The 24,451-nt window shown below is 50.1% G+C and overlaps 7 non-coding genes and 14 pseudogenes across 7 annotated transcripts; 14 read left to right on the forward strand and 7 right to left on the reverse strand.

Annotated features, from left to right (window-relative positions):
- Positions 1 to 512: 512 nt before the first annotated feature.
- On the reverse strand, positions 513 to 678 carry LOC137317274 (U1 spliceosomal RNA). Its single transcript, XR_010961667.1, has one exon. It is a non-coding gene; the product is annotated as a U1 spliceosomal RNA (small nuclear RNA).
- Positions 679 to 1,909: 1,231 nt separating this feature from the next.
- LOC137317311 (U2 spliceosomal RNA) lies at positions 1,910 to 2,115 on the forward strand (annotated as a pseudogene).
- An 844-nt stretch (positions 2,116 to 2,959) lies between these two features.
- On the forward strand, positions 2,960 to 3,088 carry LOC137317244 (U2 spliceosomal RNA; annotated as a pseudogene).
- A 927-nt stretch (positions 3,089 to 4,015) lies between these two features.
- Positions 4,016 to 4,181, reverse strand: LOC137317275 (U1 spliceosomal RNA). Its single transcript, XR_010961668.1, has one exon. It is a non-coding gene; the product is annotated as a U1 spliceosomal RNA (small nuclear RNA).
- A 1,232-nt stretch (positions 4,182 to 5,413) lies between these two features.
- LOC137317312 (U2 spliceosomal RNA) lies at positions 5,414 to 5,619 on the forward strand (annotated as a pseudogene).
- An 844-nt stretch (positions 5,620 to 6,463) lies between these two features.
- Positions 6,464 to 6,592, forward strand: LOC137317245 (U2 spliceosomal RNA; annotated as a pseudogene).
- A 935-nt stretch (positions 6,593 to 7,527) lies between these two features.
- Positions 7,528 to 7,693, reverse strand: LOC137317277 (U1 spliceosomal RNA). The gene has a single exon (XR_010961670.1). It is a non-coding gene; the product is annotated as a U1 spliceosomal RNA (small nuclear RNA).
- A 1,231-nt stretch (positions 7,694 to 8,924) lies between these two features.
- Positions 8,925 to 9,130, forward strand: LOC137317313 (U2 spliceosomal RNA; annotated as a pseudogene).
- Positions 9,131 to 9,974: 844 nt separating this feature from the next.
- LOC137317246 (U2 spliceosomal RNA) lies at positions 9,975 to 10,103 on the forward strand (annotated as a pseudogene).
- A 933-nt stretch (positions 10,104 to 11,036) lies between these two features.
- On the reverse strand, positions 11,037 to 11,202 carry LOC137317278 (U1 spliceosomal RNA). Its single transcript, XR_010961671.1, has one exon. It is a non-coding gene; the product is annotated as a U1 spliceosomal RNA (small nuclear RNA).
- A 1,231-nt stretch (positions 11,203 to 12,433) lies between these two features.
- Positions 12,434 to 12,639, forward strand: LOC137317314 (U2 spliceosomal RNA; annotated as a pseudogene).
- An 844-nt stretch (positions 12,640 to 13,483) lies between these two features.
- LOC137317247 (U2 spliceosomal RNA) lies at positions 13,484 to 13,612 on the forward strand (annotated as a pseudogene).
- A 927-nt stretch (positions 13,613 to 14,539) lies between these two features.
- Positions 14,540 to 14,705, reverse strand: LOC137317279 (U1 spliceosomal RNA). The gene has a single exon (XR_010961672.1). It is a non-coding gene; the product is annotated as a U1 spliceosomal RNA (small nuclear RNA).
- A 1,232-nt stretch (positions 14,706 to 15,937) lies between these two features.
- LOC137317315 (U2 spliceosomal RNA) lies at positions 15,938 to 16,143 on the forward strand (annotated as a pseudogene).
- An 844-nt stretch (positions 16,144 to 16,987) lies between these two features.
- Positions 16,988 to 17,116, forward strand: LOC137317249 (U2 spliceosomal RNA; annotated as a pseudogene).
- Positions 17,117 to 18,043: 927 nt separating this feature from the next.
- LOC137317280 (U1 spliceosomal RNA) lies at positions 18,044 to 18,209 on the reverse strand. Its single transcript, XR_010961673.1, has one exon. It is a non-coding gene; the product is annotated as a U1 spliceosomal RNA (small nuclear RNA).
- A 1,232-nt stretch (positions 18,210 to 19,441) lies between these two features.
- On the forward strand, positions 19,442 to 19,647 carry LOC137317201 (U2 spliceosomal RNA; annotated as a pseudogene).
- Positions 19,648 to 20,491: 844 nt separating this feature from the next.
- LOC137317250 (U2 spliceosomal RNA) lies at positions 20,492 to 20,620 on the forward strand (annotated as a pseudogene).
- Positions 20,621 to 21,547: 927 nt separating this feature from the next.
- On the reverse strand, positions 21,548 to 21,713 carry LOC137317281 (U1 spliceosomal RNA). Its single transcript, XR_010961674.1, has one exon. It is a non-coding gene; the product is annotated as a U1 spliceosomal RNA (small nuclear RNA).
- A 1,232-nt stretch (positions 21,714 to 22,945) lies between these two features.
- Positions 22,946 to 23,151, forward strand: LOC137317202 (U2 spliceosomal RNA; annotated as a pseudogene).
- An 844-nt stretch (positions 23,152 to 23,995) lies between these two features.
- LOC137317251 (U2 spliceosomal RNA) lies at positions 23,996 to 24,124 on the forward strand (annotated as a pseudogene).
- The last annotated feature ends 327 nt before the right edge of the window (positions 24,125 to 24,451 follow it).

The following is a 24,451-nucleotide window of genomic DNA, read 5'->3' on the forward strand; positions in this document are numbered from 1 at the left end:
TTGCGTTCTCGACCACTGGGCCACCTGGGGGAGCTGCCTCAACCGCCTGAGGAACCTGTCCGAGAGGCTGAGGACACGCACGCCTGCTCCACGAGCAGCAGCGACCAGCAGGGGGCCGACCGGCTGATCCTTCCCTTTCACAGGCAGGCTTCTGGCCCTCGATAAAACGACAAAGTTGTTCAGAAGGAAGGCCTGGGGGGAGGGAGGGAGGGACGGCCGTTGGAAATCAGCACAAAGCAGGTCCCCTGGAATCTCACACCTCCGACCCAGGAAACAGGTCTCCTGGTCAAAGCAGTCCAGCCATTAACGTGACAATGGACAGGGCCCCGGCAGCTTGAGACACATCTTTCTTTCGATATGCAAGTTCTTTTTAAAAAGGTTTCCTTCCACAGCAGCTCTGAGTGAGAGACTGACTGACATACGTACACACACACACACACACACACACACAACACCGTCACCCATCCGATTGGTGGACCGCGGGGTCGACAATCTAACTTTTCGTTTCGATGCAGGGGAGAGCGCGAACGCAGTCCCCCACTACCACAAATTTTGCAGTCGAGTATCCCGCATTTGGGGACATCGCAGGCGTCAGCGCACACCCCAAGTGCAATGGGCTAGCCTCGTCCTGGGAGATCCGCCTTCGGGATCACAGATTCTCCCCTGCCAGGTAAGTATGCCTTGTGTCGCCACACACTGCCACTAGACAGCATTCGCTACCTTTTACGATTGCAAGGGCAGGTTTTAAGAATCAAAACGTCCCTTCGCTCGCAACGTGCTGATGCTCTGAGAGATTAATTCCGCTCAAATATCGTACCGTATATCCGATGATACACTCTGGGAGAAAATACTGCAGCGATGCGGTGCCGGCGATGGTTGTTTGCATGTCGCCCTTCAAGGGAAATGTCCCGCCTCCAGTTGTTGCTGTAGCAATATATACACGCGCGTTGTCGTGGTAATATAGAACTGCAAGTTGCCGTTGTCGTGGTCGTTTCGAATCAGCACAAAGCAGGTGCACTCCCTGGAATGTCACACCTGCGTCCCAGAAAACAGGTCTCCTGGTCAAAGCAGTCCCGCCCCGCCCTGGGATTAACGTGACAATGGACAGGGCCCAGTCAGGGAGCAGCTTGAGAGACATCTTTCAATAGGCACTTCTGAAACATTAACGCCTTGTTTCTTTCGACAGTTTAACCAGCCTTTAACACGTCTTGTGTATTTATTTCCCATTTCCAGCCAGCCAGCCCAGCCAGCCGAGCCAGCATCTGCAGTATTTTCTTTTGATTGGTCTTGCCTGCTGTGGAATGAACGTTTAAACACGAGCTGCTGATTGTCAGCACCTCACCTCTTTCTCAATTGGCCGTTGCAATCTCACTCACTCGCTGTGAGACACGTCACGTCACGTCACTAGTTTTCTTTAAAGCGGTTTCCTTCCACGGCAGTGAGTTAGTGACTGAGACTGACTGACGGAGGTCCGTTGAGACACCACCTTCTCCCATCTGATCGGTGGCCGACTGGCAAATTTACCAATCTGTCAAGCAATCCTAGCAAGAAAGGAAAAAACGGCAACTTCTTTAAACTGATCCACTGTTGCAATTAGAAACGGTGGCAAAAATGTGCCCAGAGTGGGAGAGAACGGCAGTGCTTCTAGACTGCTTTAGACACAGTCAGCCAGAGACCAAAGAGGGAGGGAAAACAGGAGCGGAGATCAATTCGCATCGAGCGCGTTATCGCTTCTCGGCCTTTTGGCGAAGATCAAGTGGTCAAGTGGGGGAAGGCAACCATTTGGAGCCTTCCTGCCATTGTATGCCGGGGGGATGCAGTCAGGGAGAAATCCCCTCGGGCAGAGTGTAGAGCTTTGGCTTGTAGAGCTTTGGCTTGATGTAATGTCACTGCAAGGAATCTGGAATGAATCTGTAAGGCAATAAGGCACCCCAGAGTGTCAGAAAAAAAAAAAAAAAAGTTTCTGTTCTTATCAGTTTAATATCTGATATGTCCCCTATCTGGGGACCAAATATTAAATTGATTTTTGGAACAGGGAGATGGAACAAGAGCTTGCTCCGTCCACTCCACGCATCGACCCAGTATTACAGTGTCTCTGGCAACGGTGCACCTCCCTGTGGGGAGATATTCAAAATGCTGAACGGATTTTTGGAGCCTGTATTATTACTCAGAATGCTGAGATATTGCAACTGTGGTTTTCTTGTTTACTCCTGGGATGGATGAGTGCCACTCCCTTTCTTCCTTTTCCCTCTTGCAGTTTTACCTTGGAGGGAAAGACGTCAGTCTCAGGTCACTTTTCAGGAAGCTGCAAGCCTGTGTATTGGGACGTGCCACCTTCCACAGACTTGGTCTCCTGACCTGAAACATTTAACTCCAGTTGTTGTGTGAAAAATTACTGCAGTTTTAAACTGGCAGTTCCAGAATTAATTGTTTCCAAGTCAGACATTTCCCGAAACAGAGAGCGCGAGAGAGACACAATGTTAACGTTTAAACTGCCACAAGCGAGAGGCGAAATAACTTCACGTTGCTGACTTTAAAAATGCGAGCAGACAGTGCGTGTGTGTTTGGAGGGAGTGCACTGTGAATGGCCACATTGGAAGCTGTGAGATCAAACTGTGCTGCTAACTGAGTGTTAAGGTGAGTAAAAGGCACTGGTTTGGGTGGAGCATTGCGCTCAGGATGGGAGATTTTCTTGAACGGTGCCAATTAATCTGCACCAGAAAATCATCCCCTGACCGGGATTCGAACCCGGGTCTCAACGAGTTTTAAATGTTGCGTCCTAACCACTGGACCACCAGGGGAGTTGCCCTCAATCCCCTGGAAACAGATACAGAAGGCTGAACACATGGCTCCCTACAGTAGCAGCAGTGTCACCAGCAGAGGGCTTGAGTTGCCATTTCCACTTTGACACTCAGTCTTTTCACACTCAGTCAAATGGCAAACGTCTATTCAGGAGGTTATCGCTTCTCGGCTTCGGGACCGAATATTAAATTGAATTTTGCAACAGGGAGATGGAATAGGGGCTTGGCTCCGTCCACTCCACGCATCGACCCAGTATTGCAGTGTCTCTGGCAACGGTGCACCTCCCTGTGGGGAGATATTCAAAAGGAAAAACAGCTCTTTCCCAGCGTCTCTGTCCGTGTGTACGTATTATGACTGAGAATAAAGCTGATATATTGCACTTACTTTCTCAGCTCAGTGCTATTCTTTTCTTCTCCTGGGCTGAGTGCCGCTCGTTCGCTCGCTCGCACGCAGGCAGCGATTATAATTCAAACTGCAAAATAACTTAACTTTGAACAAGCAGGGTCTGAGTACAAATGAAAACTGCGCTCCTGGACTGGACGGACTGTCTGTTTGTCTCGGTGAGGAAAAGGCAGTGGTGGTGAGGGTGGAGCATTGCGCTCAGGAGGGGAGACTTTCTTTGAGTGGTGCCAATTAATCTGCACCAGAAAATCATCCCCCCGACCGGGATTGGAACCCGGGTCTCAACGATTTAAAAGGTTGCGTCCTCGACCACTGGGCCACCTGGGGGAGCTGCCTCAACCGCCTGAGGAACCTGTCCGAGAGGCTGAGGACACGCACGCCTGCTCCACGAGCAGCAGCGACCAGCAGGGGGCCGACCGGCTGATCCTTCCCTTTCACAGGCAGGCTTCTGGCCCTCGATAAAACGACAAAGTTGTTCAGAAGGAAGGCCTGGGGGGAGGGAGGGAGGGACGGCCGTTGGAAATCAGCACAAAGCAGGTCCCCTGGAATCTCACACCTCCGACCCAGGAAACAGGTCTCCTGGTCAAAGCAGTCCAGCCATTAACGTGACAATGGACAGGGCCCCGGCAGCTTGAGACACATCTTTCTTTCGATATGCAAGTTCTTTTTAAAAAGGTTTCCTTCCACAGCAGCTCTGAGTGAGAGACTGACTGACATACGTACACACACACACACACACACACACACACAACACCGTCACCCATCCGATTGGTGGACCGCGGGGTCGACAATCTAACTTTTCGTTTCGATGCAGGGGAGAGCGCGAACGCAGTCCCCCACTACCACAAATTTTGCAGTCGAGTATCCCGCATTTGGGGACATCGCAGGCGTCAGCGCACACCCCAAGTGCAATGGGCTAGCCTCGTCCTGGGAGATCCGCCTTCGGGATCACAGATTCTCCCCTGCCAGGTAAGTATGCCTTGTGTCGCCACACACTGCCACTAGACAGCATTCGCTACCTTTTACGATTGCAAGGGCAGGTTTTAAGAATCAAAACGTCCCTTCGCTCGCAACGTGCTGATGCTCTGAGAGATTAATTCCGCTCAAATATCGTACCGTATATCCGATGATACACTCTGGGAGAAAATACTGCAGCGATGCGGTGCCGGCGATGGTTGTTTGCATGTCGCCCTTCAAGGGAAATGTCCCGCCTCCAGTTGTTGCTGTAGCAATATATACACGCGCGTTGTCGTGGTAATATAGAACTGCAAGTTGCCGTTGTCGTGGTCGTTTCGAATCAGCACAAAGCAGGTGCACTCCCTGGAATGTCACACCTGCGTCCCAGAAAACAGGTCTCCTGGTCAAAGCAGTCCCGCCCCCGCCCTGGGATTAACGTGACAATGGACAGGGCCCAGTCAGGGAGCAGCTTGAGAGACATCTTTCAATAGGCACTTCTGAAACATTAACGCCTTGTTTCTTTCGACAGTTTAACCAGCCTTTAACACGTCTTGTGTATTTATTTCCCATTTCCAGCCAGCCAGCCCAGCCAGCCGAGCCAGCATCTGCAGTATTTTCTTTTGATTGGTCTTGCCTGCTGTGGAATGAACGTTTAAACACGAGCTGCTGATTGTCAGCACCTCACCTCTTTCTCAATTGGCCGTTGCAATCTCACTCACTCGCTGTGAGACACGTCACGTCACGTCACTAGTTTTCTTTAAAGCGGTTTCCTTCAACGGCAGTGAGTTAGTGACTGAGACTGACTGACGGAGGTCCGTTGAGACACCACCTTCTCCCATCTGATCGGTGGCCGACTGGCAAATTTACCAATCTGTCAAGCAATCCTAGCAAGAAAGGAAAAAACGGCAACTTCTTTAAACTGATCCACTGTTGCAATTAGAAACGGTGGCAAAAATGTGCCCAGAGTGGGAGAGAACGGCAGTGCTTCTAGACTGCTTTAGACACAGTCAGCCAGAGACCAAAGAGGGAGGGAAAACAGGAGCGGAGATCAATTCGCATCGAGCGCGTTATCGCTTCTCGGCCTTTTGGCGAAGATCAAGTGGTCAAGTGGGGGAAGGCAACCATTTGGAGCCTTCCTGCCATTGTATGCCGGGGGGATGCAGTCAGGGAGAAATCCCCTCGGGCAGAGTGTAGAGCTTTGGCTTGTAGAGCTTTGGCTTGATGTAATGTCACTGCAAGGAATCTGGAATGAATCTGTAAGGCAATAAGGCACCCCAGAGTGTCAGAAAAAAAAAAAAAAAAGTTTCTGTTCTTATCAGTTTAATATCTGATATGTCCCCTATCTGGGGACCAAATATTAAATTGATTTTTGGAACAGGGAGATGGAACAAGAGCTTGCTCCGTCCACTCCACGCATCGACCCAGTATTACAGTGTCTCTGGCAACGGTGCACCTCCCTGTGGGGAGATATTCAAAATGCTGAACGGATTTTTGGAGCCTGTATTATTACTCAGAATGCTGAGATATTGCAACTGTGGTTTTCTTGTTTACTCCTGGGATGGATGAGTGCCATTCCCTTTCTTCCTTTTCCCTCTTGCAGTTTTACCTTGGAGGGAAAGACGTCAGTCTCAGGTCACTTTTCAGGAAGCTGCAAGCCTGTGTATTGGGACGTGCCACCTTCCACAGACTTGGTCTCCTGACCTGAAACATTTAACTCCAGTTGTTGTGTGAAAAATTACTGCAGTTTTAAACTGGCAGTTCCAGAATTAATTGTTTCCAAGTCAGACATTTCCCGAAACAGAGAGCGCGAGAGAGACACAATGTTAACGTTTAAACTGCCACAAGCGAGAGGCGAAATAACTTCACGTTGCTGACTTTAAAAATGCGAGCAGACAGTGCGTGTGTGTTTGGAGGGAGTGCACTGTGAATGGCCACATTGGAAGCTGTGAGATCAAACTGTGCTGCTAACTGAGTGTTAAGGTGAGTAAAAGGCACTGGTTTGGGTGGAGCATTGCGCTCAGGATGGGAGATTTTCTTGAACGGTGCCAATTAATCTGCACCAGAAAATCATCCCCTGACCAGGATTCGAACCCGGGTCTCAACGAGTTTTAAATGTTGCGTCCTAACCACTGGACCACCAGGGGAGTTGCCCTCAATCCCCTGCAAACATATACAGAAGGCTGAACACATGGCTCCCTACAGTAGCAGCAGTGTCACCAGCAGAGGGCTTGAGTTGCCATTTCCACTTTGACACTCAGTCTTTTCACACTCAGTCAAATGGCAAACGTCTATTCAGGAGGTTATCGCTTCTCGGCTTCGGGACCGAATATTAAATTGAATTTTGCAACAGGGAGATGGAATAGGGGCTTGGCTCCGTCCACTCCACGCATCGACCCAGTATTGCAGTGTCTCTGGCAACGGTGCACCTCCCTGTGGGGAGATATTCAAAAGGAAAAACAGCTCTTTCCCAGCGTCTCTGTCCGTGTGTACGTATTATGACTGAGAATAAAGCTGATATATTGCACTTACTTTCTCAGCTCAGTGCTATTCTTTTCTTCTCCTGGGCTGAGTGCCGCTCGTTCGCTCGCTCGCTCGCTCGCACGCAGGCAGCGATTATAATTCAAACTGCAAAATAACTTAACTTTGAACAAGCAGGGTCTGAGTACAAATGAAAACTGCGCTCCTGGACTGGACGGACTGTCTGTTTGTCTCGGTGAGGAAAAGGCAGTGGTGGTGAGGGTGGAGCATTGCGCTCAGGAGGGGAGACTTTCTTTGAGTGGTGCCAATTAATCTGCACCAGAAAATCATCCCCCCGACCGGGATTGGAACCCGGGTCTCAACGATTTAAAAGGTTGCGTTCTCGACCACTGGGCCACCTGGGGGAGCTGCCTCAACCGCCTGAGGAACCTGTCCGAGAGGCTGAGGACACGCACGCCTGCTCCACGAGCAGCAGCGACCAGCAGGGGGCCGACCGGCTGATCCTTCCCTTTCACAGGCAGGCTTCTGGCCCTCGATAAAACGACAAAGTTGTTCAGAAGGAAGGCCTGGGGGGAGGGAGGGAGGGACGGCCGTTGGAAATCAGCACAAAGCAGGTCCCCTGGAATCTCACACCTCCGACCCAGGAAACAGGTCTCCTGGTCAAAGCAGTCCAGCCATTAACGTGACAATGGACAGGGCCCCGGCAGCTTGAGACACATCTTTCTTTCGATATGCAAGTTCTTTTTAAAAAGGTTTCCTTCCACAGCAGCTCTGAGTGAGAGACTGACTGACATACGTACACACACACACACACACACACACACACAACACCGTCACCCATCCGATTGGTGGACCGCGGGGTCGACAATCTAACTTTTCGTTTCGATGCAGGGGAGAGCGCGAACGCAGTCCCCCACTACCACAAATTTTGCAGTCGAGTATCCCGCATTTGGGGACATCGCAGGCGTCAGCGCACACCCCAAGTGCAATGGGCTAGCCTCGTCCTGGGAGATCCGCCTTCGGGATCACAGATTCTCCCCTGCCAGGTAAGTATGCCTTGTGTCGCCACACACTGCCACTAGACAGCATTCGCTACCTTTTACGATTGCAAGGGCAGGTTTTAAGAATCAAAACGTCCCTTCGCTCGCAACGTGCTGATGCTCTGAGAGATTAATTCCGCTCAAATATCGTACCGTATATCCGATGATACACTCTGGGAGAAAATACTGCAGCGATGCGGTGCCGGCGATGGTTGTTTGCATGTCGCCCTTCAAGGGAAATGTCCCGCCTCCAGTTGTTGCTGTAGCAATATATACACGCGCGTTGTCGTGGTAATATAGAACTGCAAGTTGCCGTTGTCGTGGTCGTTTCGAATCAGCACAAAGCAGGTGCACTCCCTGGAATGTCACACCTGCGTCCCAGAAAACAGGTCTCCTGGTCAAAGCAGTCCCGCCCCGCCCTGGGATTAACGTGACAATGGACAGGGCCCAGTCAGGGAGCAGCTTGAGAGACACCTTTCAATAGGCACTTCTGAAACATTAACGCCTTGTTTCTTTCGACAGTTTAACCAGCCTTTAACACGTCTTGTGTATTTATTTCCCATTTCCAGCCAGCCAGCCCAGCCAGCCGAGCCAGCATCTGCAGTATTTTCTTTTGATTGGTCTTGCCTGCTGTGGAATGAACGTTTAAACACGAGCTGCTGATTGTCAGCACCTCACCTCTTTCTCAATTGGCCGTTGCAATCTCACTCACTCGCTGTGAGACACGTCACGTCACGTCACTAGTTTTCTTTAAAGCGGTTTCCTTCCACGGCAGTGAGTTAGTGACTGAGACTGACTGACGGAGGTCCGTTGAGACACCACCTTCTCCCATCTGATCGGTGGCCGACTGGCAAATTTACCAATCTGTCAAGCAATCCTAGCAAGAAAGGAAAAAACGGCAACTTCTTTAAACTGATCCACTGTTGCAATTAGAAACGGTGGCAAAAATGTGCCCAGAGTGGGAGAGAACGGCAGTGCTTCTAGACTGCTTTAGACACAGTCAGCCAGAGACCAAAGAGGGAGGGAAAACAGGAGCGGAGATCAATTCGCATCGAGCGCGTTATCGCTTCTCGGCCTTTTGGCGAAGATCAAGTGGTCAAGTGGGGGAAGGCAACCATTTGGAGCCTTCCTGCCATTGTATGCCGGGGGGATGCAGTCAGGGAGAAATCCCCTCGGGCAGAGTGTAGAGCTTTGGCTTGTAGAGCTTTGGCTTGATGTAATGTCACTGCAAGGAATCTGGAATGAATCTGTAAGGCAATAAGGCACCCCAGAGTGTCAGAAAAAAAAAAAAAAAAGTTTCTGTTCTTATCAGTTTAATATCTGATATGTCCCCTATCTGGGGACCAAATATTAAATTGATTTTTGGAACAGGGAGATGGAACAAGAGCTTGCTCCGTCCACTCCACGCATCGACCCAGTATTACAGTGTCTCTGGCAACGGTGCACCTCCCTGTGGGGAGATATTCAAAATGCTGAACGGATTTTTGGAGCCTGTATTATTACTCAGAATGCTGAGATATTGCAACTGTGGTTTTCTTGTTTACTCCTGGGATGGATGAGTGCCACTCCCTTTCTTCCTTTTCCCTCTTGCAGTTTTACCTTGGAGGGAAAGACGTCAGTCTCAGGTCACTTTTCAGGAAGCTGCAAGCCTGTGTATTGGGACGTGCCACCTTCCACAGACTTGGTCTCCTGACCTGAAACATTTAACTCCAGTTGTTGTGTGAAAAATTACTGCAGTTTTAAACTGGCAGTTCCAGAATTAATTGTTTCCAAGTCAGACATTTCCCGAAACAGAGAGCGCGAGAGAGACACAATGTTAACGTTCAAACTGCCACAAGCGAGAGGCGAAATAACTTCACGTTGCTGACTTTAAAAATGCGAGCAGACAGTGCGTGTGTGTTTGGAGGGAGTGCACTGTGAATGGCCACATTGGAAGCTGTGAGATCAAACTGTGCTGCTAACTGAGTGTTAAGGTGAGTAAAAGGCACTGGTTTGGGTGGAGCATTGTGCTCAGGATGGGAGATTTTCTTGAACGGTGCCAATTAATCTGCACCAGAAAATCATCCCCTGACCAGGATTCGAACCCGGGTCTCAACGAGTTTTAAATGTTGCGTCCTAACCACTGGACCACCAGGGGAGTTGCCCTCAATCCCCTGCAAACATATACAGAAGGCTGAACACATGGCTCCCTACAGTAGCAGCAGTGTCACCAGCAGAGGGCTTGAGTTGCCATTTCCACTTTGACACTCAGTCTTTTCACACTCAGTCAAATGGCAAACGTCTATTCAGGAGGTTATCGCTTCTCGGCTTCGGGACCGAATATTAAATTGAATTTTGCAACAGGGAGATGGAATAGGGGCTTGGCTCCGTCCACTCCACGCATCGACCCAGTATTGCAGTGTCTCTGGCAACGGTGCACCTCCCTGTGGGGAGATATTCAAAAGGAAAAACAGCTCTTTCCCAGCGTCTCTGTCCGTGTGTACGTATTATGACTGAGAATAAAGCTGATATATTGCACTTACTTTCTCAGCTCAGTGCTATTCTTTTCTTCTCCTGGGCTGAGTGCCGCTCGTTCGCTCGCTCGCTCGCTCGCACGCAGGCAGCGATTATAATTCAAACTGCAAAATAACTTAACTTTGAACAAGCAGGGTCTGAGTACAAATGAAAACTGCGCTCCTGGACTGGACGGACTGTCTGTTTGTCTCGGTGAGGAAAAGGCAGTGGTGGTGAGGGTGGAGCATTGCGCTCAGGAGGGGAGACTTTCTTTGAGTGGTGCCAATTAATCTGCACCAGAAAATCATCCCCCCGACCGGGATTGGAACCCGGGTCTCAACGATTTAAAAGGTTGCGTTCTCGACCACTGGGCCACCTGGGGGAGCTGCCTCAACCGCCTGAGGAACCTGTCCGAGAGGCTGAGGACACGCACGCCTGCTCCACGAGCAGCAGCGACCAGCAGGGGGCCGACCGGCTGATCCTTCCCTTTCACAGGCAGGCTTCTGGCCCTCGATAAAACGACAAAGTTGTTCAGAAGGAAGGCCTGGGGGGAGGGAGGGAGGGACGGCCGTTGGAAATCAGCACAAAGCAGGTCCCCTGGAATCTCACACCTCCGACCCAGGAAACAGGTCTCCTGGTCAAAGCAGTCCAGCCATTAACGTGACAATGGACAGGGCCCCGGCAGCTTGAGACACATCTTTCTTTCGATATGCAAGTTCTTTTTAAAAAGGTTTCCTTCCACAGCAGCTCTGAGTGAGAGACTGACTGACATACGTACACACACACACACACACACACACACAACACCGTCACCCATCCGATTGGTGGACCGCGGGGTCGACAATCTAACTTTTCGTTTCGATGCAGGGGAGAGCGCGAACGCAGTCCCCCACTACCACAAATTTTGCAGTCGAGTATCCCGCATTTGGGGACATCGCAGGCGTCAGCGCACACCCCAAGTGCAATGGGCTAGCCTCGTCCTGGGAGATCCGCCTTCGGGATCACAGATTCTCCCCTGCCAGGTAAGTATGCCTTGTGTCGCCACACACTGCCACTAGACAGCATTCGCTACCTTTTACGATTGCAAGGGCAGGTTTTAAGAATCAAAACGTCCCTTCGCTCGCAACGTGCTGATGCTCTGAGAGATTAATTCCGCTCAAATATCGTACCGTATATCCGATGATACACTCTGGGAGAAAATACTGCAGCGATGCGGTGCCGGCGATGGTTGTTTGCATGTCGCCCTTCAAGGGAAATGTCCCGCCTCCAGTTGTTGCTGTAGCAATATATACACGCGCGTTGTCGTGGTAATATAGAACTGCAAGTTGCCGTTGTCGTGGTCGTTTCGAATCAGCACAAAGCAGGTGCACTCCCTGGAATGTCACACCTGCGTCCCAGAAAACAGGTCTCCTGGTCAAAGCAGTCCCGCCCCGCCCTGGGATTAACGTGACAATGGACAGGGCCCAGTCAGGGAGCAGCTTGAGAGACATCTTTCAATAGGCACTTCTGAAACATTAACGCCTTGTTTCTTTCGACAGTTTAACCAGCCTTTAACACGTCTTGTGTATTTATTTCCCATTTCCAGCCAGCCAGCCCAGCCAGCCGAGCCAGCATCTGCAGTATTTTCTTTTGATTGGTCTTGCCTGCTGTGGAATGAACGTTTAAACACGAGCTGCTGATTGTCAGCACCTCACCTCTTTCTCAATTGGCCGTTGCAATCTCACTCACTCGCTGTGAGACACGTCACGTCACGTCACTAGTTTTCTTTAAAGCGGTTTCCTTCCACGGCAGTGAGTTAGTGACTGAGACTGACTGACGGAGGTCCGTTGAGACACCACCTTCTCCCATCTGATCGGTGGCCGACTGGCAAATTTACCAATCTGTCAAGCAATCCTAGCAAGAAAGGAAAAAACGGCAACTTCTTTAAACTGATCCACTGTTGCAATTAGAAACGGTGGCAAAAATGTGCCCAGAGTGGGAGAGAACGGCAGTGCTTCTAGACTGCTTTAGACACAGTCAGCCAGAGACCAAAGAGGGAGGGAAAACAGGAGCGGAGATCAATTCGCATCGAGCGCGTTATCGCTTCTCGGCCTTTTGGCGAAGATCAAGTGGTCAAGTGGGGGAAGGCAACCATTTGGAGCCTTCCTGCCATTGTATGCCGGGGGGATGCAGTCAGGGAGAAATCCCCTCGGGCAGAGTGTAGAGCTTTGGCTTGTAGAGCTTTGGCTTGATGTAATGTCACTGCAAGGAATCTGGAATGAATCTGTAAGGCAATAAGGCACCCCAGAGTGTCAGAAAAAAAAAAAAAAAAGTTTCTGTTCTTATCAGTTTAATATCTGATATGTCCCCTATCTGGGGACCAAATATTAAATTGATTTTTGGAACAGGGAGATGGAACAAGAGCTTGCTCCGTCCACTCCACGCATCGACCCAGTATTACAGTGTCTCTGGCAACGGTGCACCTCCCTGTGGGGAGATATTCAAAATGCTGAACGGATTTTTGGAGCCTGTATTATTACTCAGAATGCTGAGATATTGCAACTGTGGTTTTCTTGTTTACTCCTGGGATGGATGAGTGCCACTCCCTTTCTTCCTTTTCCCTCTTGCAGTTTTACCTTGGAGGGAAAGACGTCAGTCTCAGGTCACTTTTCAGGAAGCTGCAAGCCTGTGTATTGGGACGTGCCACCTTCCACAGACTTGGTCTCCTGACCTGAAACATTTAACTCCAGTTGTTGTGTGAAAAATTACTGCAGTTTTAAACTGGCAGTTCCAGAATTAATTGTTTCCAAGTCAGACATTTCCCGAAACAGAGAGCGCGAGAGAGACACAATGTTAACGTTTAAACTGCCACAAGCGAGAGGCGAAATAACTTCACGTTGCTGACTTTAAAAATGCGAGCAGACAGTGCGTGTGTGTTTGGAGGGAGTGCACTGTGAATGGCCACATTGGAAGCTGTGAGATCAAACTGTGCTGCTAACTGAGTGTTAAGGTGAGTAAAAGGCACTGGTTTGGGTGGAGCATTGCGCTCAGGATGGGAGATTTTCTTGAACGGTGCCAATTAATCTGCACCAGAAAATCATCCCCTGACCGGGATTCGAACCCGGGTCTCAACGAGTTTTAAATGTTGCGTCCTAACCACTGGACCACCAGGGGAGTTGCCCTCAATCCCCTGGAAACAGATACAGAAGGCTGAACACATGGCTCCCTACAGTAGCAGCAGTGTCACCAGCAGAGGGCTTGAGTTGCCATTTCCACTTTGACACTCAGTCTTTTCACACTCAGTCAAATGGCAAACGTCTATTCAGGAGGTTATCGCTTCTCGGCTTCGGGACCGAATATTAAATTGAATTTTGCAACAGGGAGATGGAATAGGGGCTTGGCTCCGTCCACTCCACGCATCGACCCAGTATTGCAGTGTCTCTGGCAACGGTGCACCTCCCTGTGGGGAGATATTCAAAAGGAAAAACAGCTCTTTCCCAGCGTCTCTGTCCGTGTGTACGTATTATGACTGAGAATAAAGCTGATATATTGCACTTACTTTCTCAGCTCAGTGCTATTCTTTTCTTCTCCTGGGCTGAGTGCCGCTCGTTCGCTCGCTCGCACGCAGGCAGCGATTATAATTCAAACTGCAAAATAACTTAACTTTGAACAAGCAGGGTCTGAGTACAAATGAAAACTGCGCTCCTGGACTGGACGGACTGTCTGTTTGTCTCGGTGAGGAAAAGGCAGTGGTGGTGAGGGTGGAGCATTGCGCTCAGGAGGGGAGACTTTCTTTGAGTGGTGCCAATTAATCTGCACCAGAAAATCATCCCCCCGACCGGGATTGGAACCCGGGTCTCAACGATTTAAAAGGTTGCGTCCTCGACCACTGGGCCACCTGGGGGAGCTGCCTCAACCGCCTGAGGAACCTGTCCGAGAGGCTGAGGACACGCACGCCTGCTCCACGAGCAGCAGCGACCAGCAGGGGGCCGACCGGCTGATCCTTCCCTTTCACAGGCAGGCTTCTGGCCCTCGATAAAACGACAAAGTTGTTCAGAAGGAAGGCCTGGGGGGAGGGAGGGAGGGACGGCCGTTGGAAATCAGCACAAAGCAGGTCCCCTGGAATCTCACACCTCCGACCCAGGAAACAGGTCTCCTGGTCAAAGCAGTCCAGCCATTAACGTGACAATGGACAGGGCCCCGGCAGCTTGAGACACATCTTTCTTTCGATATGCAAGTTCTTTTTAAAAAGGTTTCCTTCCACAGCAGCTCTGAGTGAGAGACTGACTGACATACGTACACACACACACACACACACACACACACAACACCGTCACCCATCCGATTGGTGGACCGCGGGGTCGACAATCTAACTTTTCGTTTCGATGCAGGGGAGAGCGCGAACGCAGTCCCCCACTACCACAAATTTTGCAGTCGAGTATCCCGCATTTGGGGACATCGCAGGCGTCAGCGCACACCCCAAGTGCAATGGGCTAGCCTCGTCCTGGGAGATCCGCCTTCGGGATCACAGATTCTCCCCTGCCAGGTAAGTATGCCTTGTGTCGCCACACACTGCCACTAGACAGCATTCGCTACCTTTTACGATTGCAAGGGCAGGTTTTAAGAATCAAAACGTCCCTTCGCTCGCAACGTGCTGATGCTCTGAGAGATTAATTCCGCTCAAATATCGTACCGTATATCCGATGATACACTCTGGGAGAAAATACTGCAGCGATGCGGTGCCGGCGATGGTTGTTTGCATGTCGCCCTTCAAGGGAAATGTCCCGCCTCCAGTTGTTGCTGTAGCAATATATACACGCGCGTTGTCGTGGTAATATAGAACTGCAAGTTGCCGTTGTCGTGGTCGTTTCGAATCAGCACAAAGCAGGTGCACTCCCTGGAATGTCACACCTGCGTCCCAGAAAACAGGTCTCCTGGTCAAAGCAGTCCCGCCCCCGCCCTGGGATTAACGTGACAATGGACAGGGCCCAGTCAGGGAGCAGCTTGAGAGACATCTTTCAATAGGCACTTCTGAAACATTAACGCCTTGTTTCTTTCGACAGTTTAACCAGCCTTTAACACGTCTTGTGTATTTATTTCCCATTTCCAGCCAGCCAGCCCAGCCAGCCGAGCCAGCATCTGCAGTATTTTCTTTTGATTGGTCTTGCCTGCTGTGGAATGAACGTTTAAACACGAGCTGCTGATTGTCAGCACCTCACCTCTTTCTCAATTGGCCGTTGCAATCTCACTCACTCGCTGTGAGACACGTCACGTCACGTCACTAGTTTTCTTTAAAGCGGTTTCCTTCAACGGCAGTGAGTTAGTGACTGAGACTGACTGACGGAGGTCCGTTGAGACACCACCTTCTCCCATCTGATCGGTGGCCGACTGGCAAATTTACCAATCTGTCAAGCAATCCTAGCAAGAAAGGAAAAAACGGCAACTTCTTTAAACTGATCCACTGTTGCAATTAGAAACGGTGGCAAAAATGTGCCCAGAGTGGGAGAGAACGGCAGTGCTTCTAGACTGCTTTAGACACAGTCAGCCAGAGACCAAAGAGGGAGGGAAAACAGGAGCGGAGATCAATTCGCATCGAGCGCGTTATCGCTTCTCGGCCTTTTGGCGAAGATCAAGTGGTCAAGTGGGGGAAGGCAACCATTTGGAGCCTTCCTGCCATTGTATGCCGGGGGGATGCAGTCAGGGAGAAATCCCCTCGGGCAGAGTGTAGAGCTTTGGCTTGTAGAGCTTTGGCTTGATGTAATGTCACTGCAAGGAATCTGGAATGAATCTGTAAGGCAATAAGGCACCCCAGAGTGTCAGAAAAAAAAAAAAAAAAGTTTCTGTTCTTATCAGTTTAATATCTGATATGTCCCCTATCTGGGGACCAAATATTAAATTGATTTTTGGAACAGGGAGATGGAACAAGAGCTTGCTCCGTCCACTCCACGCATCGACCCAGTATTACAGTGTCTCTGGCAACGGTGCACCTCCCTGTGGGGAGATATTCAAAATGCTGAACGGATTTTTGGAGCCTGTATTATTACTCAGAATGCTGAGATATTGCAACTGTGGTTTTCTTGTTTACTCCTGGGATGGATGAGTGCCATTCCCTTTCTTCCTTTTCCCTCTTGCAGTTTTACCTTGGAGGGAAAGACGTCAGTCTCAGGTCACTTTTCAGGAAGCTGCAAGCCTGTGTATTGGGACGTGCCACCTTCCACAGACTTGGTCTCCTGACCTGAAACATTTAACTCCAGTTGTTGTGTGAAAAATTACTGCAGTTTTAAACTGGCAGTTCCAGAATTAATTGTTTCCAAGTCAGACATTTCCCGAAACAGAGAGCGCGAGAGAGACACAATGTTAACGTTTAAACTGCCACAAGCGAGAGGCGAAATAACTTCACGTTGCTGACTTTAAAAATGCGAGCAGACAGTGCGTGTGTGTTTGGAGGGAGTGCACTGTGAATGGCCACATTGGAAGCTGTGAGATCAAACTGTGCTGCTAACTGAGTGTTAAGGTGAGTAAAAGGCACTGGTTTGGGTGGAGCATTGCGCTCAGGATGGGAGATTTTCTTGAACGGTGCCAATTAATCTGCACCAGAAAATCATCCCCTGACCAGGATTCGAACCCGGGTCTCAACGAGTTTTAAATGTTGCGTCCTAACCACTGGACCACCAGGGGAGTTGCCCTCAATCCCCTGCAAACATATACAGAAGGCTGAACACATGGCTCCCTACAGTAGCAGCAGTGTCACCAGCAGAGGGCTTGAGTTGCCATTTCCACTTTGACACTCAGTCTTTTCACACTCAGTCAAATGGCAAACGTCTATTCAGGAGGTTATCGCTTCTCGGCTTCGGGACCGAATATTAAATTGAATTTTGCAACAGGGAGATGGAATAGGGGCTTGGCTCCGTCCACTCCACGCATCGACCCAGTATTGCAGTGTCTCTGGCAACGGTGCACCTCCCTGTGGGGAGATATTCAAAAGGAAAAACAGCTCTTTCCCAGCGTCTCTGTCCGTGTGTACGTATTATGACTGAGAATAAAGCTGATATATTGCACTTACTTTCTCAGCTCAGTGCTATTCTTTTCTTCTCCTGGGCTGAGTGCCGCTCGTTCGCTCGCTCGCACGCAGGCAGCGATTATAATTCAAACTGCAAAATAACTTAACTTTGAACAAGCAGGGTCTGAGTACAAATGAAAACTGCGCTCCTGGACTGGACGGACTGTCTGTTTGTCTCGGTGAGGAAAAGGCAGTGGTGGTGAGGGTGGAGCATTGCGCTCAGGAGGGGAGACTTTCTTTGAGTGGTGCCAATTAATCTGCACCAGAAAATCATCCCCCCGACCGGGATTGGAACCCGGGTCTCAACGATTTAAAAGGTTGCGTCCTCGACCACTGGGCCACCTGGGGGAGCTGCCTCAACCGCCTGAGGAACCTGTCCGAGAGGCTGAGGACACGCACGCCTGCTCCACGAGCAGCAGCGACCAGCAGGGGGCCGACCGGCTGATCCTTCCCTTTCACAGGCAGGCTTCTGGCCCTCGATAAAACGACAAAGTTGTTCAGAAGGAAGGCCTGGGGGGAGGGAGGGAGGGACGGCCGTTGGAAATCAGCACAAAGCAGGTCCCCTGGAATCTCACACCTCCGACCCAGGAAACAGGTCTCCTGGTCAAAGCAGTCCAGCCATTAACGTGACAATGGACAGGGCCCCGGCAGCTTGAGACACATCTTTCTTTCGATATGCAAGTTCTTTTTAAAAAGGTTTCCTTCCACAGCAGCTCTGAGTGAGAGACTGACTGACATACGTACACACACACACACACACACACACACACAACACCGTCACCCATCCGATTGGTGGACCGCGGGGTCGACAATCTAACTTTTCGTTTCGATGCAGGGGAGAGCGCGAACGCAGTCCCCCACTACCACAAATTTTGCAGTCGAGTATCCCGCATTTGGGGACATCGCAGGCGTCAGCGCACACCCCAAGTGCAATGGGCTAGCCTCGTCCTGGGAGATCCGCCTTCGGGATCACAGATTCTCCCCTGCCAGGTAAGTATGCCTTGTGTCGCCACACACTGCCACTAGACAGCATTCGCTACCTTTTACGATTGCAAGGGCAGGTTTTAAGAATCAAAACGTCCCTTCGCTCGCAACGTGCTGATGCTCTGAGAGATTAATTCCGCTCAAATATCGTACCGTATATCCGATGATACACTCTGGGAGAAAATACTGCAGCGATGCGGTGCCGGCGATGGTTGTTTGCATGTCGCCCTTCAAGGGAAATGTCCCGCCTCCAGTTGTTGCTGTAGCAATATATACACGCGCGTTGTCGTGGTAATATAGAACTGCAAGTTGCCGTTGTCGTGGTCGTTTCGAATCAGCACAAAGCAGGTGCACTCCCTGGAATGTCACACCTGCGTCCCAGAAAACAGGTCTCCTGGTCAAAGCAGTCCCGCCCCCGCCCTGGGATTAACGTGACAATGGACAGGGCCCAGTCAGGGAGCAGCTTGAGAGACATCTTTCAATAGGCACTTCTGAAACATTAACGCCTTGTTTCTTTCGACAGTTTAACCAGCCTTTAACACGTCTTGTGTATTTATTTCCCATTTCCAGCCAGCCAGCCCAGCCAGCCGAGCCAGCATCTGCAGTATTTTCTTTTGATTGGTCTTGCCTGCTGTGGAATGAACGTTTAAACACGAGCTGCTGATTGTCAGCACCTCACCTCTTTCTCAATTGGCCGTTGCAATCTCACTCACTCGCTGTGAGACACGTCACGTCACGTCACTAGTTTTCTTTAAAGCGGTTTCCTTCAACGGCAGTGAGTTAGTGACTGAGACTGACTGACGGAGGTCCGTTGAGACACCACCTTCTCCCATCTGATCGGTGGCCGACTGGCAAATTTACCAATCTGTCAAGCAATCCTAGCAAGAAAGGAAAAAACGGCAACTTCTTTAAACTGATCCACTGTTGCAATTAGAAACGGTGGCAAAAATGTGCCCAGAGTGGGAGAGAACGGCAGTGCTTCCAGACTGCTTTAGACACAGTCAGCCAGAGACCAAAGAGGGAGGGAAAACAGGAGCGGAGATCAATTCGCATCGAGCGCGTTATCGCTTCTCGGCCTTTTGGCGAAGATCAAGTGGTCAAGTGGGGGAAGGCAACCATTTGGAGCCTTCCTGCCATTGTATGCCGGGGGGATGCAGTCAGGGAGAAATCCCCTCGGGCAGAGTGTAGAGCTTTGGCTTGTAGAGCTTTGGCTTGATGTAATGTCACTGCAAGGAATCTGGAATGAATCTGTAAGGCAATAAGGCACCCCAGAGTGTCAGAAAAAAAAAAAAAAAAGTTTCTGTTCTTATCAGTTTAATATCTGATATGTCCCCTATCTGGGGACCAAATATTAAATTGATTTTTGGAACAGGGAGATGGAACAAGAGCTTGCTCCGTCCACTCCACGCATCGACCCAGTATTACAGTGTCTCTGGCAACGGTGCACCTCCCTGTGGGGAGATATTCAAAATGCTGAACGGATTTTTGGAGCCTGTATTATTACTCAGAATGCTGAGATATTGCAACTGTGGTTTTCTTGTTTACTCCTGGGATGGATGAGTGCCACTCCCTTTCTTCCTTTTCCCTCTTGCAGTTTTACCTTGGAGGGAAAGACGTCAGTCTCAGGTCACTTTTCAGGAAGCTGCAAGCCTGTGTATTGGGACGTGCCACCTTCCACAGACTTGGTCTCCTGACCTGAAACATTCAACTCCAGTTGTTGTGTGAAAAATTACTGCAGTTTTAAACTGGCAGTTCCAGAATTAATTGTTTCCAAGTCAGACATTTCCCGAAACAGAGAGCGCGAGAGAGACACAATGTTAACGTTCAAACTGCCACAAGCGAGAGGCGAAATAACTTCACGTTGCTGACTTTAAAAATGCGAGCAGACAGTGCGTGTGTGTTTGGAGGGAGTGCACTGTGAATGGCCACATTGGAAGCTGTGAGATCAAACTGTGCTGCTAACTGAGTGTTAAGGTGAGTAAAAGGCACTGGTTTGGGTGGAGCATTGTGCTCAGGATGGGAGATTTTCTTGAACGGTGCCAATTAATCTGCACCAGAAAATCATCCCCTGACCAGGATTCGAACCCGGGTCTCAACGAGTTTTAAATGTTGCGTCCTAACCACTGGACCACCAGGGGAGTTGCCCTCAATCCCCTGCAAACATATACAGAAGGCTGAACACATGGCTCCCTACAGTAGCAGCAGTGTCACCAGCAGAGGGCTTGAGTTGCCATTTCCACTTTGACACTCAGTCTTTTCACACTCAGTCAAATGGCAAACGTCTATTCAGGAGGTTATCGCTTCTCGGCTTCGGGACCGAATATTAAATTGAATTTTGCAACAGGGAGATGGAATAGGGGCTTGGCTCCGTCCACTCCACGCATCGACCCAGTATTGCAGTGTCTCTGGCAACGGTGCACCTCCCTGTGGGGAGATATTCAAAAGGAAAAACAGCTCTTTCCCAGCGTCTCTGTCCGTGTGTACGTATTATGACTGAGAATAAAGCTGATATATTGCACTTACTTTCTCAGCTCAGTGCTATTCTTTTCTTCTCCTGGGCTGAGTGCCGCTCGTTCGCTCGCTCGCACGCAGGCAGCGATTATAATTCAAACTGCAAAATAACTTAACTTTGAACAAGCAGGGTCTGAGTACAAATGAAAACTGCGCTCCTGGACTGGACGGACTGTCTGTTTGTCTCGGTGAGGAAAAGGCAGTGGTGGTGAGGGTGGAGCATTGCGCTCAGGAGGGGAGACTTTCTTTGAGTGGTGCCAATTAATCTGCACCAGAAAATCATCCCCCCGACCGGGATTGGAACCCGGGTCTCAACGATTTAAAAGGTTGCGTCCTCGACCACTGGGCCACCTGGGGGAGCTGCCTCAACCGCCTGAGGAACCTGTCCGAGAGGCTGAGGACACGCACGCCTGCTCCACGAGCAGCAGCGACCAGCAGGGGGCCGACCGGCTGATCCTTCCCTTTCACAGGCAGGCTTCTGGCCCTCGATAAAACGACAAAGTTGTTCAGAAGGAAGGCCTGGGGGGAGGGAGGGAGGGACGGCCGTTGGAAATCAGCACAAAGCAGGTCCCCTGGAATCTCACACCTCCGACCCAGGAAACAGGTCTCCTGGTCAAAGCAGTCCAGCCATTAACGTGACAATGGACAGGGCCCCGGCAGCTTGAGACACATCTTTCTTTCGATATGCAAGTTCTTTTTAAAAAGGTTTCCTTCCACAGCAGCTCTGAGTGAGAGACTGACTGACATACGTACACACACACACACACACACACACACACAACACCGTCACCCATCCGATTGGTGGACCGCGGGGTCGACAATCTAACTTTTCGTTTCGATGCAGGGGAGAGCGCGAACGCAGTCCCCCACTACCACAAATTTTGCAGTCGAGTATCCCGCATTTGGGGACATCGCAGGCGTCAGCGCACACCCCAAGTGCAATGGGCTAGCCTCGTCCTGGGAGATCCGCCTTCGGGATCACAGATTCTCCCCTGCCAGGTAAGTATGCCTTGTGTCGCCACACACTGCCACTAGACAGCATTCGCTACCTTTTACGATTGCAAGGGCAGGTTTTAAGAATCAAAACGTCCCTTCGCTCGCAACGTGCTGATGCTCTGAGAGATTAATTCCGCTCAAATATCGTACCGTATATCCGATGATACACTCTGGGAGAAAATACTGCAGCGATGCGGTGCCGGCGATGGTTGTTTGCATGTCGCCCTTCAAGGGAAATGTCCCGCCTCCAGTTGTTGCTGTAGCAATATATACACGCGCGTTGTCGTGGTAATATAGAACTGCAAGTTGCCGTTGTCGTGGTCGTTTCGAATCAGCACAAAGCAGGTGCACTCCCTGGAATGTCACACCTGCGTCCCAGAAAACAGGTCTCCTGGTCAAAGCAGTCCCGCCCCCGCCCTGGGATTAACGTGACAATGGACAGGGCCCAGTCAGGGAGCAGCTTGAGAGACATCTTTCAATAGGCACTTCTGAAACATTAACGCCTTGTTTCTTTCGACAGTTTAACCAGCCTTTAACACGTCTTGTGTATTTATTTCCCATTTCCAGCCAGCCAGCCCAGCCAGCCGAGCCAGCATCTGCAGTATTTTCTTTTGATTGGTCTTGCCTGCTGTGGAATGAACGTTTAAACACGAGCTGCTGATTGTCAGCACCTCACCTCTTTCTCAATTGGCCGTTGCAATCTCACTCACTCGCTGTGAGACACGTCACGTCACGTCACTAGTTTTCTTTAAAGCGGTTTCCTTCAACGGCAGTGAGTTAGTGACTGAGACTGACTGACGGAGGTCCGTTGAGACACCACCTTCTCCCATCTGATCGGTGGCCGACTGGCAAATTTACCAATCTGTCAAGCAATCCTAGCAAGAAAGGAAAAAACGGCAACTTCTTTAAACTGATCCACTGTTGCAATTAGAAACGGTGGCAAAAATGTGCCCAGAGTGGGAGAGAACGGCAGTGCTTCTAGACTGCTTTAGACACAGTCAGCCAGAGACCAAAGAGGGAGGGAAAACAGGAGCGGAGATCAATTCGCATCGAGCGCGTTATCGCTTCTCGGCCTTTTGGCGAAGATCAAGTGGTCAAGTGGGGGAAGGCAACCATTTGGAGCCTTCCTGCCATTGTATGCCGGGGGGATGCAGTCAGGGAGAAATCCCCTCGGGCAGAGTGTAGAGCTTTGGCTTGTAGAGCTTTGGCTTGATGTAATGTCACTGCAAGGAATCTGGAATGAATCTGTAAGGCAATAAGGCACCCCAGAGTGTCAGAAAAAAAAAAAAAAAAGTTTCTGTTCTTATCAGTTTAATATCTGATATGTCCCCTATCTGGGGACCAAATATTAAATTGATTTTTGGAACAGGGAGATGGAACAAGAGCTTGCTCCGTCCACTCCACGCATCGACCCAGTATTACAGTGTCTCTGGCAACGGTGCACCTCCCTGTGGGGAGATATTCAAAATGCTGAACGGATTTTTGGAGCCTGTATTATTACTCAGAATGCTGAGATATTGCAACTGTGGTTTTCTTGTTTACTCCTGGGATGGATGAGTGCCATTCCCTTTCTTCCTTTTCCCTCTTGCAGTTTTACCTTGGAGGGAAAGACGTCAGTCTCAGGTCACTTTTCAGGAAGCTGCAAGCCTGTGTATTGGGACGTGCCACCTTCCACAGACTTGGTCTCCTGACCTGAAACATTTAACTCCAGTTGTTGTGTGAAAAATTACTGCAGTTTTAAACTGGCAGTTCCAGAATTAATTGTTTCCAAGTCAGACATTTCCCGAAACAGAGAGCGCGAGAGAGACACAATGTTAACGTTTAAACTGCCACAAGCGAGAGGCGAAATAACTTCACGTTGCTGACTTTAAAAATGCGAGCAGACAGTGCGTGTGTGTTTGGAGGGAGTGCACTGTGAATGGCCACATTGGAAGCTGTGAGATCAAACTGTGCTGCTAACTGAGTGTTAAGGTGAGTAAAAGGCACTGGTTTGGGTGGAGCATTGTGCTCAGGATGGGAGATTTTCTTGAACGGTGCCAATTAATCTGCACCAGAAAATCATCCCCTGACCAGGATTCGAACCCGGGTCTCAACGAGTTTTAAATGTTGCGTCCTAACCACTGGACCACCAGGGGAGTTGCCCTCAATCCCCTGCAAACATATACAGAAGGCTGAACACATGGCTCCCTACAGTAGCAGCAGTGTCACCAGCAGAGGGCTTGAGTTGCCATTTCCACTTTGACACTCAGTCTTTTCACACTCAGTCAAATGGCAAACGTCTATTCAGGAGGTTATCGCTTCTCGGCTTCGGGACCGAATATTAAATTGAATTTTGCAACAGGGAGATGGAATAGGGGCTTGGCTCCGTCCACTCCACGCATCGACCCAGTATTGCAGTGTCTCTGGCAACGGTGCACCTCCCTGTGGGGAGATATTCAAAAGGAAAAACAGCTCTTTCCCAGCGTCTCTGTCCGTGTGTACGTATTATGACTGAGAATAAAGCTGATATATTGCACTTACTTTCTCAGCTCAGTGCTATTCTTTTCTTCTCCTGGGCTGAGTGCCGCTCGTTCGCTCGCTCGCACGCAGGCAGCGATTATAATTCAAACTGCAAAATAACTTAACTTTGAACAAGCAGGGTCTGAGTACAAATGAAAACTGCGCTCCTGGACTGGACGGACTGTCTGTTTGTCTCGGTGAGGAAAAGGCAGTGGTGGTGAGGGTGGAGCATTGCGCTCAGGAGGGGAGA

The sequence above is a fragment of the Heptranchias perlo genome, unplaced genomic scaffold (assembly GCF_035084215.1).
Source record: "Heptranchias perlo isolate sHepPer1 unplaced genomic scaffold, sHepPer1.hap1 HAP1_SCAFFOLD_605, whole genome shotgun sequence".
Lineage (NCBI taxonomy): Eukaryota > Metazoa > Chordata > Chondrichthyes > Hexanchiformes > Hexanchidae > Heptranchias > Heptranchias perlo.